We start from the raw sequence: 22,532 nt of genomic DNA, 5'->3' as shown, positions 1-22,532 counted from the left end.
TAAACAATTATGATATTTTGCTATAATAAAGCTCAAAAGGTAAATAGTCAAATTATTTTAAAAAATTAAAGGCACTAAATTAAAATATATATATTTATTAAGGAATGATAAACTAGTTGAATTTCACATCATTTACCAGGAAGAAATTGAAATAAACTAAGAGGAAAGTAAAATAGAACATTTCTGCTTTTGTCATAAAACTTGTGAAAATGCAAATTCATTTTTATTTTAAGACTGAAAATGTGTATACAAATGTATCCCTGGTATCTGTAATTTAGTTTTTATTCCCCTTGTTTATTTATTGATGTTATTGAAATAAAACTGAAATGATTCATTTTGTAAAAATACTATTGTTTAATTCAAAGTCTACCAATTCTTAATGCCATTAATTAATGTATATTCCCTTTTTTGAGTTGGGAGGATCAGATTAATCTCATCTGTGCCACAATTTTTATAATCTAATTAAATGAAGCATGTGATGGATATTTTGTAATCAGTAATTAATCTACAATGAGTCAACTAGGTTAGCTGTACATTAGCAATGGATAAGGTTTTAATTCATGCACTGCTTATCCTCTACTGAGTGTACATTATAAGCCTTAGTCTATAGGGTCAAGTACTATTTATAACTTGATCTTGATCATATGAGTATAACAATGTAAAAATGCAGAACCTATTTGTTACTAATCAGAGGAAAGTTTTGAGTATCTGCTGCACAAATCAAAGGAAACACAAACCTGTTTTGAGTAGTTCTACAACCTGTCCTACAATGTTATTGGCATTTATTTTGGTGATGAAATAGAACTTTTGTCAAAAGTAATGTTTTACATTTATATAACCTGGCTAATTGTAATTAGCCATGTGCTCCTATCTTTTTCAAGATTTTCTGTATTTCCAAGAATTCCGTAAATACTAAGAATAGTTATAGATATCCTTTGTTGATTTCTTTCTGTACATTAGGCTTTATTTACATAATATACTGGGGGTGCCAAAAAAATGTATAAAAGTGGACACTTTGGTCAATGTTGCTCAAGCATTAGTTCCCTGTAATCAGAAGTGTCTAGATACTGATAGTAACCACTTTGAACACCTCTTGTAACTGCAGAAGTCAGATGTGACTTGTATTCATCTTTTGTTATTGGTATATATTGAGTATTACAATTTTAATAGAGTTTTCCTTTCTTAAAATGTGTATACTTTTTTGGTATGCTCTGTACATGGAAATGTACTGAGGCTCAAGTTAATAAAATAGTAATTTACAAAATTAGTCATGAAGTTTCCAAATGACTGTTAATATATCCTGGGAAATATATTTGATTTACTCAACACAATATTTAATAAAACAGTAATTGTAAATATTTAAAATCAGAATAATATTAATTTGTGTTATCTTGGAAAATTGTTAGATCTACCAGGACTGGGCAGTCATTCTTGCAAAGGACTATACAAAGGGTTTCATAGTATCTGCCTATTTAAATGTTCCCAGATAACAAAACCATCCTGGTCTTCATAGACATTTGTAACTGTTAAACTAAGAGAAATATCCAGATCTCTTGAATACCATATGATCATGCTCGCCATTACACCATGCTGCCTCATGTGATGTGGGCTGGCCATGCTCTTTGGAAAGCTCAGTCCTCAGGAACTCATGTCGCTCCATTGCTATTAGAAGTATTCCTTTTGCCTTTCCATTTTGTCATATATTTCTTCATTTTTCTTTATACCCTAAAAACATATTTAATTTGTACTTTCTAGCTTGGTATATAACAACATTTTGCTAGTTTCTATGAAAAGAGATTGAACACAGAAAATTAATTTCTCATTTGCCAGGTTATGTAAGGACTGGAAAAGAAGACTCTGGGCTCTGCGTTCAGAAAACACTCCCAGAACAACAAACCAGAACTTGCCTGAAGGGAGCTGCTCTATCTAACATGAAAAGAAACCTGAAGAATCAGGAATTTGCTGCTCCAACTATTAACTTGTGAACCACATTACTCCTGCTTTAACTGGGGATTAGAAAGCTACCGTTAAAACTATTGAGTCCAGGACATACTACTTCAGCCACAATCCTTAACAGCAAACAGAATGTCCCATGCCATGATTGAACTTAACAACACAAGCATCAATTAAAGAATGGGAATACTTTCACTCCATAAATTCCTTCCAAATTCCTGCTGTATGTCTACTTAATGGAAGCTAAACCACAATCCAAATCCAATCTGCAAAGTAATCTGGGGAATGTATTTTTTGAACTTCTGACTACAAGCATGCAGTGACTTTTTACTACTACAATGTAGTAAAAATTATGTACAGTGGTCCTCCCATCACCTGGGAGCTTGTAAGAAATGCAGAACCTCAAGTCCCACCCCAATGCTATTGAGTCACAATCTGCATTTTAACAAGACTCCCATTAGATTCTTAAACTCACTGAGATTGAGACTGTAGTAAGTCATTCTACAAATGGGTTAAAAAACATAGAATGAATCCATCAGCCATATCTACCAAACATGGCCTAAGACCACCAATGTCACATATATAAAAAATTTTTTGCTGGTATTTTTCTTAACAGTTTAAGATTATTTCAAGATGATTTTCTTTTATTTTTCTATCAGTATAATTTTGTGGGTCAAGGCTCAATAAATTTTAAGCTAAAGCAACCCAATTTAAGATGGCTCAAACAAAAAGATACTTTATGTTCAACCTAGCTTCAAACATAAGAGGATATTGGTTCTCAGATGGCGTCATCAGAAACCTGTCCCTTTTTTGTATCTTAATTGTATTTTCCTGTGTTTTGCTTTGATTCTCCAATAGTTTTCTCATAATTGATAATCAAATTATCACCAGAAACTTCAGCTTGACAACCCCAGTGGAACACAGATTTTTCTTTCTGAAATTTATAATAAAATGTATAGGGCCAATGCTATTTGCATTTGGTGGACTGAATTTAAGTCACATGCCCATCCCTGAAATAATCTTTGTGGCCAAAGGGATGTGATACTCATGACCTCTCATGGAGTGACCAGTAAGGATCAACCCCGCCCAAAGGGAATTGCTGATCAAGAGGAAGGTGAGGTTTTACAAAAGAAAATCTGGGTGCTAGTATCAGAAAATAATAATTTGTTTAGCAATAAAAATAATAGATACCCACTACATTATTTCACAGGAATTAGCTTTGACTATTTCACTATTTGACTATTTGACTATTTTGACAAAGCTAATTCCTGTGAAATAAGCTTTGACTATTTACTAGTTATTATTATTATTATTTTACCTCTTGGACAAACAAATTCATAGATTTAGATTGGATTATGAGTAGTGATCACTCTGGGAAGTTTTGCATATGTGTAGAGTCAGGATGCAATGGGGCATATTGTTTCAGTAAGTTCTGTTTTATAATTCATAAGTAAGTTCCTTTGATTCCTTAAAAATAACACATGCGTGACCACTTTCAGGCAGTTAGACATAGACTTAAAGCGGTAAGATAAACCTTTTCAATGCAACATTTTCCTCAACTATTTAGGACAAGAATGTTGATCATATGTTTTTGTTTGTAACAAAATATCTCAAAACATTTTTGTACCCCTCAAGCCTAAGTAGCAAATATACTGTACCCATTTTTACTTTCCCATTTCATTCAAAATTAAAAGTTAATTATCCCTCTGTCTTAAATGAATGCTGATTTGTTTTTTACTCATGGGAAATTATGAAAAACGCAAATTGAAGAAAGACTTGTAAATCTTGACTCTCAGTCCATAAAAATGTCCAACACTAAAGGATTTTTTCCCATTAAAAATATTTTCTATTGCATATCTTCAATATATAGCCCTTCTAAAGAAGTATTAGATTATTCTTCAGCTGATTCAGTTCCATAATGACAGGATGAATATAGGATTTTTCCAGAATATAGCCTGAAGTTAAACAAGTTTATTCCTATCATCTACTATTCTAAGTAAACAATATTTAGGTGCCTTTAAGGCATTTTCAAGGCTCATTTTGTAAACCTATTACAATACCAGTGTGTAAAGAAATCTAAATCTGAAGCTTCGGCAAACTTGTTATTGAAAAACTGATTCACAGATCTACCTACAACTTATTAGCATGATTAAACAAATAAGGCTAGTCAAAGAAATATTCAGGAAAGAAATGATGTGAACAATGCTTTGTGCTGAGCAGTGACTTCAAAAACCAATTTCTACCTATAGACATCTCTACAAATTGAATTAGACATCTCCACAAATACCACACAATGACTTAAGCCATGATACTTTGTCAGCTGTATTTTTGTGAAGAAATTTTCATGGTTCACAATAGATTGCATTAACCATAAAGGGATAGTTTTTTGGTTTGTGAGTAAATTATATTGACTAGATCCATGGGGGTGTGTTTATGGACATTTCTCTCTCTTAGGGGAACCAAGCAAGTATTATTTTTAAGACAAGTGATAAAATTGTTCTCTGCTGTTGATATTTTAGATTTGTAAACACAAGTCAAGTAATATTTTGATGGCTGCTATTAATTGCAGCTGCCCTGAGATGGGGTTGCCCTGGAAACACTTTCTGTACCTGGCAAGCCAATTACTACCTAAGCTTGAATTGAGATGGCAGAGGAGTAGAACTAGTAGGCAGAGAGGTTGCAATTAGTGACCAGGGGCTTCCTAGAGAAAGACAACTTGAAAGCTATGTTGCTCTGCCTCTTAGGGCATATCAGGTGTCCACCATCCTGTCCTTACATGAAGTTGGCAGAATTATTAGATATTTTTTTCTGGCACTTTTCCCCAAATAATTGTCCTTTGCTTATTCTCTCAAACTAATGGGATGTGTTTCCTGACACTGAGGCATCACTTACCTCCCACAATCTCTGATATCTTCTGGAATCCTTTCCCTAAAAGCTCAAGAAACTCACCTGTCTTGAATTATGTCTTTTCAGAGCTATTATTATGATCAAAGGTGTTATGTTCCCAAGAACATAAACTTCTAAACTGCAAACTACTTGAATGCTAAATTTGCTTTCATATTCAAGTTCTATAAATTTCAATAAATTGCCATAACTCCATCAGCTCATTATCAGCCAAAGGTATTATGATTTTCTGTTTACCACACATGTCAAATACAGATCTCTTCCACAAAGTCACAGTTAAAGTTAAATAAGAAATGTATTAAATGTGTCCATATCTTAGTTGTGAAACTCAAGGAAGTGACTGTAAGAAGGAAATTTCAGGCAAGTCTAAATAGGAGTTCCAAGACACCCAAGGCTATTTGGGATTGCTATACTAAATGAGGTGAATGTGTTCATATAATGTAAAATTATGCTTCATACCATGCTTTAAACATAGAAAATGCTGTGTGGATGATAATTTTCATTGTTATTATTATACTTATTACTAAATTGTCATACCCTAAAATGGCCCCAAACTATTGTTAGACCTATATTTCATTATGTTTTGTCTGCATATTAAATTACCAAATAAAAATTAGCTATTATGAAATCATCCACTTAAATTCCAGTAGCCTTGAAAATTTCAGTCAATCACAAATAGTAAAACTAAGATAAAAAATGTTGTTTTCAAAATAAAGCGATAGCACTTTGATTAGAATAATTTTTAAACACCTGAAAGACACTGATTGATTCTCAAAGGAAATTATCTGCTGTAATTACCTAAGTAAGCAAACAGTTTGGGTCCCTAACCCTTCATTATATTATTAAATGTCCACAGTTCCACACAATTTTGTTCCATTATTTAATTCCTTTTTGAGTATAGAAGTCCTTAATTATGTGAAACAAAAATGCTTCTGGCAATCTTCCTAGGGTTTTCTTGATAAGCTTTCTGTGCTGAGAGAACATTAGCAGCATAATCAAAATGATCTAGATTGAAGAAAATCACTGTCACCTCTTACATTTGATAAACCTCATCTCCTTTGACTTGGATTCCAGCAATAATCACTTCCCCCCACTGCTGGCCAATGACTTTTAAAAGGCCTCTAACAAGACACGAGTCCATCTGGCCCCCTAAAAAATATTTACATTATTGATTATATTCCCCAAACTGTCTTTTCTATGCCTGAAGCAATATTATAGTTACCAATTTATGTTGTCTCATCCCTTCCCCTTCTCCCTCATCCCCACCCCCTCCCATCTAGCAACCACCAGTTTTTCTTCTGTGTCTCTGAGACTATTTCTGTTTACTTTGCTCATTTATTCAGTTCTTTAGATTCTACATATAAGTGAGATCATATGGTATTTGTCTTTCTCTGACTGACTTATTTCACTTAGCATAATGTTCTCTAGGTCCACCCATATCGTTGCAAATGGTACGATTTCCTTCTTCTTTATAGCTGAGTAACACTCCATTGTGTAAGTGTACCACAGTTTCTTAATCCAGTGGTCTACCAATGGGCTTTTTGACTGTTTCCAAGTCTTGGCTGTTGATTTGTATGACATCAGGGGTGGGGAGGCAGAGGATGGGGGGAGGGAGATTGTTACTTTGTGAGGGGTGAAACGGATAACTATTGCATTGTTTTGTACACCTGAAACTAATAATAATAATAATAATAATAATAATAATAATAATAATAAAAATAATAATTTTAAAAGGCCTCTAATTCCCCTTGTCCTTTTTGCATAGCCCATGCATACATCAATAGTAGGGGAGAGACTGGTGTTAAGAGTTTTGGAGAATCCTAGGGTTTTCAGGCACTGATTGCCCAACTCGAGTTCCAATAATCAAACTTGAATCTCCAAAAAACAATGTAGTTGCCAGAATAAAGTTACAGCATCAGAGTGGCCAGAGCAATATCAGAATCTTCTGGTTGATTTTCATGTCATATAACATGTCCTACTGTCATTTTGTTCAAGATAATATGTACAATTATGACAAGGAAATAGGAGAAAAATATAGGTATGATTCCCTTTGCTTTATTGCAAAATCAAGTCAAAACCCACTTTTAGAGAGCTAAGTGGAAACAGCAAAGGATTACAGTACTGTTCAGTATTAAATGCCTATATTATCCTAGACATGGTAAATCCTCATTGCTATTTGATAATATCCATAAGAGTCAATGACTTGTCAAAAAATTATACCTTTTTAATTTTTGAATAAAGTTTTTATTATTATTGTTATAAGCGATTTGCCAGAAATCAAGATTTCCATTATCAAACAAAACAGAATTTCTGGAAAAAAAGGAGACTCAGGTTCACATGTAGAACTACTAAGTTAAGTTGGTGGAAATTTAATGTCATATAAAAGTTTAATATAGGTATTCTATTCTACCCTCATTTTCCTCATCATTACTTGAAGGTATTTAAATGCTGGGTTTATACTGGGTTATTTAAAAAGGTAAACTCAAAATGAAGAGGGTTCTTTTAAATTCAAAAGCTATTACATTGGAATCTTTAAACCAATGAATTTGGATGACTGCTTTCTTAAGGGGACAAAATACAGAGGATTCCAGAGCAGTATAATATTTTTGCATTCCATGGGCCTCTGGGTAACTAGAGCTAAAACCAGTAAAGTGTTCTTTGAATCTGTTAGGGTGGCCTCAGTTTTGTTCTAAAGACAAATGTATTAATTATAATTTGAAATAGTATTGACCCTGTAAATTGATTTTTCATCTGTGTATGAAGAGGTATAATCTGAAGTAGACATCTTCCTGACTTTGAAGAAATTACAAATAAATAATAGAAACATCTGTAGCACTGAAGAGTCATGATGAGACTTTCAGGAAATTTTTTCTAGGATTTTTATTTGGATGTTAATAATAATCTGTTGACACATTTGCTGATTCACTGAAAAAATGATGGATTTTGTCACATTCAAAGACTAACTCAAACTGCTCCTCCTGGAAAAGGACAATATTGAAAATGATCCTGGGGAACAAGGTGTGTGGTAAGCACATCATGTCCTATTTGAGGTATGGTGAATAAGTAACTCAATTATAGTAAATTTACTCTTTCAATTGGGTGTTTTGTTATTTAGACTGTGTCCTAGGGAGATGATTTGAACACAGAGTTCAGGTCTAGTTAAAGAAAAACAATTAACTCTCAGCGATGCCAGTAGTCAATCATTCAGTTTATGTACCATCGTCCAGGTCCTTTAATTATCCTCTTTCTTCCTCTGGCTTTCTTCCCACGTTTGTTTTATTTTTTCATTAGAATCTCCGCAAGACAGAAATAGGAGATATGGAACAAAAGGAAAAATATACCAGGTAATTTATCTCATTGATGGTAGTTCTGGCAAAACAATTCATAACAGAGGAGCCTCAAAAGAATGATTCTTACCTTCCCAGTGCTTCTTTACAAAGTATATGCAAGATTTTTTTTCTTTTTTCTGCAACACACACACACACACACACACACACACACACACAAACACACACACACACATACACACAAACACATCACACACATACACAGAATGGGGTAAAGGGACAGGAAAGAGTGATTCGTTCATCTTTGCTGTTGTTGCCTAGGCACACCTTCATTTTCTAAGACATAGATTTGTGGTGTCATTCCTGATTCTATTCCACACTGCATATCCGTGACACACCATGCTTCCTTAAACATTGCATTTTTATCTGAGTCTTAAAGTGACTTGCAAACATCTACTCAATAAAATCAAAATTCTTTACATGGCTTTTAATACTTTTCCCATTCCACTGACATCCATCTTCTCCATTCTCATTTCAAATAATGCTCTGAAAATCCCTGATTGTCAGACTAGCGTCTTTTCGCCATCTTACAGACACAACAATTGGCTTCCACTTTTTCACCTTGGTTTGTGTATTCCGCACCACACCAGGTTACCATGCCTTCCCTCTATCTTTCTAATTATCCAAATACTGCCTATCCCTCAAATTCAGGTTAAGATCTCTGTCTTAGATCAGAAAACCAGACCCTGAGACTCAGAACTGCCTGGTTGTAAAAAGTTTATTGAGGAAGAAATAAGGGAAGATGTATTGGGCAAGTTAAGAAGGTAATAACAACGGCTTTATCTGATCCCCCGGGGAGCACTGCAACTGGGGTGGCCTTTTAAAGATGCCTGGAACTGAGGCCAGCATGCTGACACTTTGTACTCACACTAATCACCAGATGCAGACTGAGGAGAAGGCAAGCAAGTCCGTGAGGCAGCTGCCTCAGGTTCAGGGTGATTCCTGAGGAGGGCCTCAGCTGTGAACAGCCAGTGGCAAATGCTCCTGACAGCTGGGATAATGAGTGCTCTAGAAGGAAAGGTAGACCTGGGCAGGGCAACAGCCTTTTCTGCAACTTTTTGACGTTGACAGCTCTTGGCAATTACAATGTGCTTCTACTTAGTTTTGTACTTATTTCATATTTGTTAGACTTGTTTCATCCACAGAATCTCCAACTACTGAACAAATGTCTCCCCTGGCCTCTGGTGTCATCCTATACCGAGAAAGGCACTCTAAATACTAATATAAATGTTTAATATTTTCCCCTCAAACTTGTAGCTGCAATATGTATTAAGAGACTATAATTATCAAAAAGGGGATATACTTATCAAGATATATAAACTTCAGTCACAGCCATGCATTGTACTGTATCTGTATGAAATGTACTTTGTAGTGATCAGAAGTGTTGAAAACAGGCCTTTAGTGGGATTGGGATATTTGTAGAAATTGTAATTTAATATATCAAAATAAAGATGTTTGCTTCTGACATAAAAATGTCTTACATCTTATTTGAAAAGTAAAGGAAAAAAAAGTTAAATTTTTCATTTCTAAGAAAAACTAAAGAGTGGAACTAATGGCAAAGTCCCTGCTGCAAATGTAATCTATAGTGATTACTTTTAGTGATAAATCTTCAACGAGTGCTATTGTTGGATATTGTATAGATGATGCTTCTACATTTAGTATTTGGATGGCTGGATTTAAAATGAAAATATTACTGTTATGTAATAAAAGATGTATTGAAGACCTTTAGTTAGAAAAGGGCAGAAAATTTTTTAAATTTCAGCAATATTTGAAAAATATGTAGAAAAATGCTTTAACTCAAAATTAGACATTTTATAGACATAACTTACACATACAAACTATTCAAATCATTGAGCTTTTTTTGTTTTTATCCTACTTTAACATGAAATAACAAGCAACTAATTTTTGTCTTTGCTAGGTATGGTTTAAAATAACGTATTTGTTTTTTTTGTTTTTTTTTTTGTTTTTTTTTAAAGATTTTTATTGGGGAATTGGGGGGATGGGAACAGTGCTGGGGAATTGGTTTTGTTCTTCAATCTAGTTGTGGAGGATGTTGCTTCACTGGCCCAAGTTGGCACCATCATTGCGCTCTTCCCTGGCGAGGCAGATCAGTCGCCGGCTTCTGGACGGCCGCTCACTGCGGCTGCTGGCCGCTCACGCTGGCTGCTGGCTACATACGGTAGCCCATGGCAACCCACTGCCACAGGGAGTGCAGCCTACGCCGTCGCCGGCGACTCATGGCAGCCCAGCTCCAGGTTGAGCTGTTGTTCAGCATCTTAGCTGTAGAGGGCAGTGTCACTGGCCCTCATATGTGGGATCCGAGCCGGGGTCCTCTGGCATCCCAAGCGAGTTCTTAACCATCGCGCCACTCGGCCGGCCCTAAAATAACGTATTTGTACTTAGTCAAATGGAAAGTTAAATCAATACTTTCACCTCGGCATCAATTTTATATACAGTCCTCTGACAACTTCAAGAGAAAAAAAAAGAGACTTTTAAAAGTTTAAATTCATCAAGTATAACAGAAAAAAGACTGTATGTTTATAATATTACTTCTTTCTCATTAGTGAAAGATAAAATACATTTTGTTTTTCATTTGAAAAGACTATGAATCATCTTAAGGGATTTAAAAAAAAACATGTTTTATCTTAACCTTTTTAAAGCTGTTCTTTCAGAAATATTTATTTTTCAGCCTTGCTTTTTTATATGAATAACTGATTCACTTTCAAACACCCTCGAAGATGTTGTTAGTCATTAAAAATGTTCTGTTATTAGATAAGCCATGCAAGGCAATGTCACAAATGTCTGAACTATTTTCAATGAAGACTCAATTATATGTCTTTATTTTTCTTTCCCTTTGATATGAGCAACCAACAAAGACGGAAATCATTTCTATGATGGACAAAAGACATTTCATATTGACTTCTGGGTTTCCCAAAGAATGGAGAGGATAATGAAAAATAAAAAGGAGTGAATAAAGAGTATAATGCTTTGTAATCTCAAAATCTATTCATAAAGAATCTGTAACTGAAATCCACTTCTGAATGATACCATACAACTTCATATCTAATGCTTCACCAGAAAGATGGCTTCTCTTTACACAAAAGTTTTGTCAATTATATACTATTTCAAAAATGCCAGGCAGATGAGAGCTTAGGTGGCCTAAACTGTGTTAAGTCCTTACAGATCAATGGGCCATTGATTCTGTTCTTTGGATGTATCATGAATGTGTTATGAATGTTAGGTTTCTGTCATATAAGGAAAAAAAAAAAAAACTCAGACGATACACTTGAAACAGTAACTAGTTTGGTGTGGAATGTTTTTTTGTTTGTTTTGGGGGGGGGGTTTTGCAACTCAGAATGGTCTGCTTAGTTTAATCCTACTTTCATTTCTTTTTAGTAGTAACAATCTTAACTTATTTCAAGTCCTATTGTGAGTTCAATAATTTAACTAAACAATAAGCTCAAGGAAAAAAAAAATTGATCCCCCTAAAGTAGGCCTTCTTCTGCAGGGACTAAATGACAATTTACAGCATATTTCAATGGTGCATGATTTTTTTCACAAATTTCATTAGCACACCATTGATTGCTCATTTTTCAGCTCTCAAAACAATTTAACATAGTCTCTTTCATGCAGAGGATAACATATTCATATTATTTGATTTTTGATGAAACCAAATGACCCTTTAAATTTGCAATAGAGTTCTTTAATTTTGTATGAGTTTCTTTACTGCTGTTCATTTAATTTTCTGTTTCCATTAACCATCTGCAAGCATTTGACTCTATGACAATTATTCAGCTGTGCTACATCATGACTGACATATTTTATAAATGCAAAAAAAAAAGAAAAGAAAAGAAAATGGAGGAGGGTTAGAGATCACTAGAGAAAGGAGGAGAAAGCAATCGAACACAAATGCCATGGTTTGGAATCCTGTATTTTCCATTCAGCTGAAACATCTGAATGGTAATTATTGGTCCAACTGTAAATCTAGTCTAATTGCATTTTGTCTTCATTTCTGATAAGCACTTCACAATGATGATGATTACTCCTGCTAAACACATTTGTTCCATGAATGTTTTCCCACACTGATGGCCAGGGGGCCTTGCAGATAAAAAGACTGCAGACAAAATAGCTCAATTCTGCTACAACTAAATCAGTATTGATTTCTTTTTCCAAGTAGGAGAGGGACCCACTATATATGCTTTTCATTTTGCTGCCTACCCACCACATAGAGGGGTTTGGTCAGTATATATGAGAATGCACTTTAATTAACTAACATAACTGGGAGGCCCATCCAGGGGAATTATCATTGATTAACTATGTCACTTGTCTGACAAATAAAGAACATTACATCTTGTTCATTTCCTTAAAGGCCTCAATTGAAAAGAACCACACTGTTTGATTTAATTTTTCGTTGTATCATTAAGACCTTTTGCCATGTTGATTTAAATGTAATTTTTGTCTCTTTATACTGATGCTTTTTTTCCTTCCTATTATTGAATACCCAGCGAGCCTTTTCAATGATGTCACGGGGACAGACTGTTAGCGTCTTTTCATAAATCTCTGTATTTCATAGTGGGGCAATTAAGCCAAACATTTAGAATTCTGCTACAAATTTAAATGCACAAGTGGAAGCAAATGGCTATGAAATTGAAGGTCATTACATGGCTTCATCATTGCAGTTCAGCTTTTCAAACTCGTTAAATGTCCTGACAAAGACATTCTAGAAAAAAAGAATGTAGTTCTGGAGTCTTTCTGAGAAAATCTCAGTAACATAGCAGCAACTGAAAACTGCGTGGAAAGAAAATCACAATTAACTATTCATTTGGTTGATTTAGACATTTCATCTAACTTCTTAAAACATTTATGAGCAATGCTCAACTCCACCTTTGAATGAGACAAGGGAGAAAGACTGCCATCAAGCTTGTGAAACAGTCTCTGAACAATGTTTATGACAACCCAGGGCTGAACACCTGCATATGGTGGGTAACAGTCAAAGATGGAGAAAGCTAATATAGAAAGAAAAAGTCTGAAGAGTGCTGTTACACAGCAAAAAGGCATACATTAAATGAACCTGGTTCTTAAAGCCTAGTATAATGAGTGGAATGTTCAGAAATAAGAACGTCCTGCTAGAATACAACTTTCAAAAAATTTTTTTCTCAGTGGACAGTTATTATTTGCTTTCCCACCATCCACTCCTCATTCTTTCTGAGACAGGCCCTGCTTTTCATTTGGTGTTCTATCCATCCACCATTGTCAGTCTCTGTGGCCTGAAACTGAGGCTGCTCTCTACAACACACAAACTAGGCCCATCCTTGAATAACATTTTCTGGTCACATGATTCATTTAGGGCTAAACATAATCTAAACTAGTCTGAGCAAAGTGACTCTCAAGGGTTTTTCAGACTACCTTAAGGAAAGAGCTCCCTTCCAATGGAATTCAACTAAGAAGTATAAGTTGTATCCACGTTTCTTGCCATTATGCACAGCCACAGAGTGAAGTCAACATATTGAAGAAGGTAGAAAGAAAGTAGTAGTATTTGGGTTTGTGCTTCTATGAATCAATATATTCTCTTGTTGCTTAAGCCAGTTTGCATTGATTTTTCTGTCACCAAAATAATTATAGAGGCTAAATCTAATGTAGCAAGATTACAGAGCAGCATGAAAAGCAAATAGACATCAGTAAAATGATGTTCAAACTTCAGTTTAGAGCAAGCACAACTGACCAGCTTCCACTGCTCCCTTCAACTTTATTCATTAAATGCAAACTTCCCTGACCAAGATGAAAATTCTAACAGGATCATGGTTTTACTTCACATGATATATCATACACAGTCCAAGACATCACTTTTACTTTTAGTGATTCAGGAATAAGTTTGCCCAGTCCCATGAAGAATAAAATCTATAAGCCTGCCTCCATGTTCAGTCTTTTTCATAATTCCAGCTTCAGAAAGAAGCCTATAAAAATAAATAATCTGATTATTTTCTCCATCTTGTTTTTTCTCCCTATTAACTGTGGCTTCAGAGGCAATAATGCTTAGGATGCATTTTGAGGAAGTCAAGGAGGGGAAACCAATTTATTTAGTTGCTACTTATATAAATAGGCTAGACAGAGACAAGATGGAGAGGGATTTGAACTGGGAAAGAAAAGTGGTTTCAGGATCAGATAGATGGCTAGCATCCGACCTCTGCTTCATTGGCTATGACCTTGGGGTAAGTTGCTAAACTTTAGCCTTTGCATTTGATGTTAACAACTACCTCTTCAGGTTACTGATAAAATCAACGTGCACAACAGGCTTACCCACTGTAGCAACTAAATAAATTGTTAAAGTTATTCATGTACATTTACCAGCAAGGGAGTTGGGAACAGGAAATCATACTCCTTTCTACTCATACAGAGTGAAATCATATAAAGAATAGTTACTTCCTTTGAACTGTTATGATTTCCCACAATGTGAACAATGTAAAAAAAAAAGATAAAATCCATGTTATAAATTTATTTTAATTATCTATCCTTACTGATAAACATTTTGAGTCAGAAGTTAACCATTTCTGAGAAGGGAAAGCACTAACTACCATCCAGCTAAGAGACTTCAGCTCTCTGTGAGCAGATATTGATAACTCCGTGATTAGCACATTCATGAATACTGGCCAAATAAACTTCACAAGCAGATGTGATGAATATCAGTGATAACAATACATTTTGCTTTTTGTTAAAAAATATTACTTTTGTTGTGTTTCATTTACAAAACACAGCAAAATAAAATTTATCTCAGCAATTATTTCCTTCCTTAAGTAGCTATGCTTGTACATGGTTGCATGTTTCTGCAAATCTTTATGTATTGCATTAATGTACTTTGTAAATTTGGCTGCCACATGCATTGTAAAACATTTTCTTTTCAACTCTAGGTGTTAATTTAATTTAATTCACAATTAAATATGCTTTAGTGAGTAAAATAAAGCTAGGTCTATTACAGAGTAAAAAGTAGGAATTGATTTTATTCAATTGTATGTATCTAAATAAAGAGAATACCCTCCCACCCAGACAGGAATACATTAGACATTTGTGTATGAAATATATTCTTGACCAAAAAAAAATTGCTTTTTTTTAAACGAGTTTGTCACTTAAATTAAGAAATATGATTACCATAATAAAAAGTAATAGATAAAGCTTAGGTCAGTGCTATAGGTGGGAGCTGGAGAATACTGTGAAGTTAGAGTCTATATTAGTTTTCTATGACTACATAACAGATTACCAAAACCCAAAAAGTACAAAACAACATATATGCATCATCTCAGAGTTTCTGTGGGACAGAAATCTGGGTATAACTTCATTGGGTCCTCTGCTCAGGATCTCACAAGAATGAAATGAAAGTGGTTGGCATGCTGCACTCCTTTCTGATGCTCAGGGCCCTCTTCCAACCCGAATGTTCATGAGCAGAATTCAGTTCCTTAGGGTTGTAAGATCAAGGTCCCGTTTTCTCGCTAGCTGTTGGATGCTACTCTCAGCACCAAGGGTGCCCTTCAGGTCCTTGCCATTTGGCCTCTGCACAGGTACTCTCCCTTGGCAGCTTACATTTTCAAAGCCAGCAGGAGAACACAGCTGACCTCCATGAGGACCCCAGTCCTTTTACAGGGCTCCCCTGATTAGGTCAACCCCTCCTGGATTAATCTGCCTTTTAATTAAGTCAAAGACAAGTGATTAAGCTTCAATTGCATCTGAAAAACATTATTTTGTCATAGCACATAACATAATCACTAGAATTATATCTCATCATATTCATGGGCCCTTCCCACAGTCAAGGAGAGAGATTATAGAAGACATGCATACCAGTTCATGGGAACCTTAGGGGTCATCTAGAATTCTGCTTCCCACAGAATCTATTTGAGGATTATGTCCTTCATGGAGACTATGTAACTCCTTTTTCCCCAAAATATGGATTCCTAGGGAATGATTAAAAATAACTCATTGAATCCAAGTATCTAAATACAATCATGAACAATCATGGTTGTTCTCTTTAATGTATTCTGTACTCTATACTCTCTAATGAGAAATTTCACAGAGATATCTGCGACTTGGTTATCATTAGTTAAAAAAAAAAAAGCAAAAAAAAACTTAGTTATTGTTTACTCATTTGCCCAAAGAAAAACCTTAAATTATGCAGTCTCATCAGTTGTTTTTAGGGTTGGCTTTGATTCCATTAAAAATGCTCAGAAAAATATTGGCTGTGATTATGTGATGTTATAGTCTCCATTTCATTAACTGTAATTATCATTTTGCTTTAATTGGTACCATTCATGTATTCTATTTATGAAAACGGAGGTTTGATGTCTTTGTGATGCAATAAGCTAATTTTATCCTCAAGTCTGAACAGAAACTGGGACCATGATGTCTGTTTAATATCATTCCACATCCAGTGATACTAGCAGCTTCCTATATGCCTAACATCATATAAAGTTTATTATACAGGATCAAGCAAAGCTTCAGAAAAGAAGCTGGAATCCCACATTTAAAACATTTCCTTTTCCCGATTTTGAGGGTTTGACATCACCCACTTCAAAGTAATAGGACAGGAGGGTACTAATAATAACCCTTTTTCATCTTTCACGTATTGAATGTGAGGAGGAGTTTGAGGTAAGGAAAACACAGAAGGTACACCACTGACTTAGAGCCCGATGAATTTTGGTTGAAACATTTTTTTTCCCTGTCTGTCAGAATCAGCAAAAGCATACCATGTAGAAAGTATTAGTTCAGGTACTATTCCAAGTGTAGCAGTCTAGGGCTGTGTGTGTGTGTGTGTGTGTGTGTGTGTGTGTGTGTGTGGTGAATGACTGCAAAGCACTAAAATTATACAATTTTAAGTATTATTTCTCAATATACATATTGGGGCTGCTTGAAAAGTTGCATTTAGACTTTTTCTTTGTCAGTCTATTGACTGCCAGTTAGGACATCAACAGACATGAAATTACCCCTAAAAATGCACTGCCCATTCTCGGGAATGGCTTATGTTGTAATATAGTTTTTGTTTCACTCAAATAATATTATTTAAAAAAATTTTTTTTAGCATACTACATAATCACACATTGAATAATTGCAGATCCTAAATATAGGCCAAGTGGTCGACCAGGCATCTCTCTAGCCTCTGAGCCTCTGAGCCTGGAGCTCTGGTTAGAACAGGAGGTTCACATCAACCTCTACATGGGGTCTTTCACATTGCAGTTGATGGAGCAACTGGTTTCTTCCATGAACTTCATGCACAGCTGCACGTGCTGTACCTGTGAGCCTGCCCTGCCAATACCTGATAAACTTGGCCAGCCTGATGGACTACAGACAGCTCTGGCCATGACAGTGGCTTGGCGGCAGTTGGGTGCAGTAGTGCTTAAATAAAATTTAAAAAGCTGGTGCAGAGTAGCTTTACAGTATTGATTTTTCAAATATAAAATATATTGTTTTTGTCCTTCCTTTCATCTTTATAATTAAATTTGATCTTGAAATCAGCTACAGGTAAAGGAAGAAACAAGATTTGAGATTATATATGAAAACTATTTAAAAAAAACAACTATTTTATCTTCCCTTGTGGAAAAATCTTGATCACTTCACTCCCCAGTACTAAATATCCTCTAAGATAAATCTTATACTTGTATCCCTGGATTCACAGCAGAATGCCAACTGAGCAAAGCTGCAGGAGCTACACATGAATGATGAGGCTGACCCTGATTATATTAATGTTTATGGCAATATTTAATGCCTGAATACTTTCCTGGAGTTACTATGCAAGCAATAAAAATTTAGGATTAAAAACCTACTATGTGCTAAATACTAGTTTTAAATTTAAGAATTATTATGTTGTATTGGATATAGACTTTTTAAATCTTTTCAGAATCTAATCTCTGTGAGTGGCTTAAAGGGTTTGTAAAACTAGGGTAGTGACTGATGTCCTCCATAGGTTCAGCAAATCTATAAAGACCCTAATCGATTTTAGTATATATATTACAGTTAAGGTATTTGTAAATTTTTCTCAACCTTCTAAAGATAAATGGCGCATTATTTAATCTATACCTGGAACAACAGATTTATTTTGTCTATTAGCTAAGGTTTTTTTTTTTTTTCAACAGTAAGCTAAAGGATTCTTTTCTTATGCTTATAGTAATTTTACCTTTTTACATGTCAAAAATTTTACACACAATTATTCTGTGATCTGGTTAATGTATTTAGTTTACTCTATCTATAACCACAACAACTCTAAAAGAAAATTTAATCATATTCAAATTCAAGATAGTATAAACTGGATGAAGTGCACACGTTTTAGAGATAATCTAGAGTTTGCACATTGCTTTTATCCCTTGCCAGGTGTGATTTTGAGCAACTACCCAGAAGAATTTGTAATCTGTAATTGAGACTGTATGCAAAGCACTTTGTACAGTGCCTGTTTCAGGGTTGTCATTAAATATTAGCTACAAATATTGTTTTACCATCAATGATCATCATCTTTCTTATCAGGACAAAATTATTTCTTATCAGTTATAATGTTTATGAGAGGAAGGCAGCAATCACTTGGGTTCATATGACTTTTGTAATTAAAATGTTGATCATAGAGTTTATAAAGCCATTTAGGACCTGGAGGAGCTTGTCAACAATTATGTGCTAACTGCACAATAAAAGTCAGGTTGTACATTTTCATTAGCAATTTTGAACACACAGTTTTTAGATTTCAGGTTCATTGAAATTGTTTTAAGTTCAGTTTTACTAAAAAACTTATTTTTCCCCCCTCGGAGATGAAACCATTGCTATTAACTTTTTTTTTCAAAAGCAGTATTACAAAAAAATTTTTAAAAAATAAAGATGCTGTGTTCTGAGATTCAAAAATCTCAGTGTGTGTGTGTGTGTGTGTGTGTGTGTGTGCATGTGTGTGTATGTGTGTTTGTTATGTGCTTGTATACATATAAATTATATATATATATATATATATATATCCCCAATATATGCATATATAAAATATACATGTTTACTTGTCATTATTTATTTGCTTCAAAATTTAATCTCTTCATCTGATTCTTTTCTTTTTGATATATTTTATTTTTAACAGGAGGAAAGTAATATTTTCACCATTTAAAGCATTTATTTGAAGCATCTTTGTCAGTAGAATTGATTTTTTTTGTCTAATCTCTTCTAGTGTTTAAATATAGGGTTACAAAATTTCTGATGTCTCTTATTATATCACCTAACTCTCCAGTAATCCATAAGTGACCCTGAATGTACCTACTATAAATGTGTTATTCTGATCTACTATGCACCTTCTACTTGATTAAGGAACACTTCTCCTTACAATTTCCCATATTTTATTTTATTTATTTTTTATTTTTATTTTATTTTATTTTATTTTTATTATTATTATTTTTTTTAGCTGAGCCATCCTGCCACCTATTGGCAGCTCAGCAGCAGCTCAGCTCGGGCCGGGACTCGAACTGCTGTTGCTCAGAGCTCACACTCTTGAGTGAGCTCTTAACCAACTGAGCCACTCGGCCAGCCCACAATTTCCCATATTTTATATGTGGTTCTTTTTTTACATATTCAAATATGAGTTAGAGCCCAGAACATTAAAAAAAATCTGCATAATGGTTAATGTATGGGAAACAAGCTCCCAGAGTCATCATGAATATTGTAATTTTAAATGCTCACTGAGTAATGCTTTCCATAAAACACTATATCACACACAACTGCCATCTTAGCCTCTCCATTTTCTTTTATATTTGTCTTACAATGGTATAATCAATGTTTCAGTTCTGCATGTCATTGTTTCTCGCCTAGTCTGTCTCTATGCATTGTAACTGTGTTCCCATTCAAGATTTGCCTCTCTAAAGTCTATGTCTAATCATACTGCTCCTATATGTAAAATGCAATGGGACTAGAACTTCTGGAAAGGTGGAATATATGTACTTATTCCACCCTCACAGTAGAAAGTTAATCTTCTGAACATTATATATGTAACAAAAATAGGAAGACTGAAATGTACAGAGAAGGTAGTAGACAGGTTTGGGTTTTTGGGACTCAAAGAAAGGTGAGTTTCCTGTTTTTCTGTTTGTTTGTTTTTTGTTGTTGTTTTGCCTCATATTCCCACAATGAATGATGTAAAAGCTGGCAACCTGGAAACACAACAGGTGTAGACCAAAACAGACCTTTAAAACTCTACTCTCTCAAAACAACAGACCAAGAAAGGGACACCTGGCAAGACAAAAATCTTTTAGACAATCATCACTTTACTCTCCAGAAAAGAAAAACCACAGGAAAAATGCTGCCCAACCTCTACCACTGACAGCTGCCTAGACTTCCAGTGGCATCAGATTGTATTGAGGAGACCTGATCACACACCTACCCTGCTGATGCAGGTCAAAGCATGCGGTGGAACAGGGGCTTTCATCACCTCTCAGCAGTACTGACCAATTACTCACCCACCTGTCAGTGACTACACAGGGAACCTTCATTTCTACACCTACCTGGAGGTAATGAAGCTTTATGTTGAGATGGTATTGGAAGAGACCTAATGGAGACTCAGGACCTTCTCCATTGCCTTATCATAAGGAAGTCTCCCCCATGGAGGCCAAGTAAGAGTCACCCTCCCAGGCAGCATAGTATTAATGGAGTCTTGTTGGGTAGCATTAATTCCCATCCCTGCCCTGAGAAACCAGAAGAACCTCCTCACTAGGTGTCAAGAGAGGCTGACTGGAAAATCTGTTGGACGTACTAGCCTATTAATATTTGGCAGTAAATAACTTGTCTCCTTCTTTCCCCAGCTGCAAAACTCAGAAAAATCTCAAGTTGAATGAAAAAAAAAAATCAACAGATGGCAATACTGAAATGACACATAGTAGAATTACCTGGGGAAGATTTTAAATCAGCATCATAAAATGTTGCAACAAGCAATTATAAGCGCATTTGAAACAAACAGCAAGATAAAAAGTCTCAGCGAAGACTTTGATGAACCAAATGGAAATTTTCGAGACTATTGTCCAAAACAGTTTTAGGTTCACAAAATTGAGAGAAGATACAGAGATTTCCTATACACCCTTGCCCCAACACATGCAAAGCATATTTTATTATCAACAACCCCCACCAGAGTGGTACATTTGTTACAATTGATAAACCTACATTGATATACAATAATAATAAAAAATCCAATGTTTACAATAGGGTGCTGCACACTTTATGGACTTGGACAAATATAAAATGACATGTATCCATCTTTATAATATCATGCTGAGTATTTTGAATGGCCTAAAAATCCTAAGCACTACACCTGTTCATCCCACCCCATTGATATTTTATGGTCTCCATAATTTTGCCTTTTCCACTATGTCATATAGTTGGAGTCATACATTATGTAGTCTTTTCTGAGTGGCTTCTTTCACTTAGTAAAATACATTTAAGTTTTTCCATGTTTTTTCATGGCTTGATAGTTCACATCTTTTTAGCACTGAATAATATTCCATTGCTGGATCACATGGCAAGAGTATGTTTAGTTTTATAAGAAACTGCCAAATTGTCTTCCAAAGTGGCTGTACCATTTTCCAATTCCACCAGCAATGAATGAGCATTCTTATTTCCCCCATAGCCTTGTCACCTCCTCGCTAACATTTTTGTGTTGTCAGTGTTCTGAATGTTGGCCATTATCATAAGTGTATAAGGTATCTCATTATTGTTTTAATTTGTATTTCTCTGATGACATATGATGTTGAGCATCTTTTTATATGCTCTTTGTCATCTGTATGTCTTCTTTGGTGAAGTGTCTGTTCAGGTTTTGAGCCCTTTTTTAATAGGTTTGTTTGTTTTCTTACTATTGCATTTTAAGAGTTCTTTTTATGTTTTAGATAACAGTCCATTATCAGCTGTATCTTTTCTAAACATTTTCTCCTAGTCTGCAGCTTATCTTCTCATTGTCTTCTCAGGGTCATTTTGCCGAGCAAAAGGTTCTCACGTTAATAAAATTCACCTTATCAATTATTTCTTGCATACATTATGCCTTTGGTGTTGTATCTATAAAGTAATCATTCTACCCAAGTTAGTCAACTTTCTTTAATATATATTGGCCTATTCAGATTGTCGTCCTGTGTGAGTTTTAGCATCTTTTGTCTTTCAACAAATTATGATTTCATCTAGGTTCTCAAATTTGTGAGCATAAAGTTGTTTATAATATTCCTTTATTATCCTTTTCATGTCCATCAGATCTGTAGTGATGTCTCCTGTTTTATTTCTGATATTAGTAATTTGTGTCATTCCTCTCTCTCTCTCTCTCTCTCTCTCTCTCTCTCTCTCTCTCTCTCTCTCTCTCTCTCT

The sequence above is a fragment of the Hipposideros armiger genome, unplaced genomic scaffold (genome assembly GCF_001890085.2).
Source record: "Hipposideros armiger isolate ML-2016 unplaced genomic scaffold, ASM189008v1 scaffold_353, whole genome shotgun sequence".
Lineage (NCBI taxonomy): Eukaryota > Metazoa > Chordata > Mammalia > Chiroptera > Hipposideridae > Hipposideros > Hipposideros armiger.
This window is presented reverse-complemented; position numbering follows the sequence as displayed.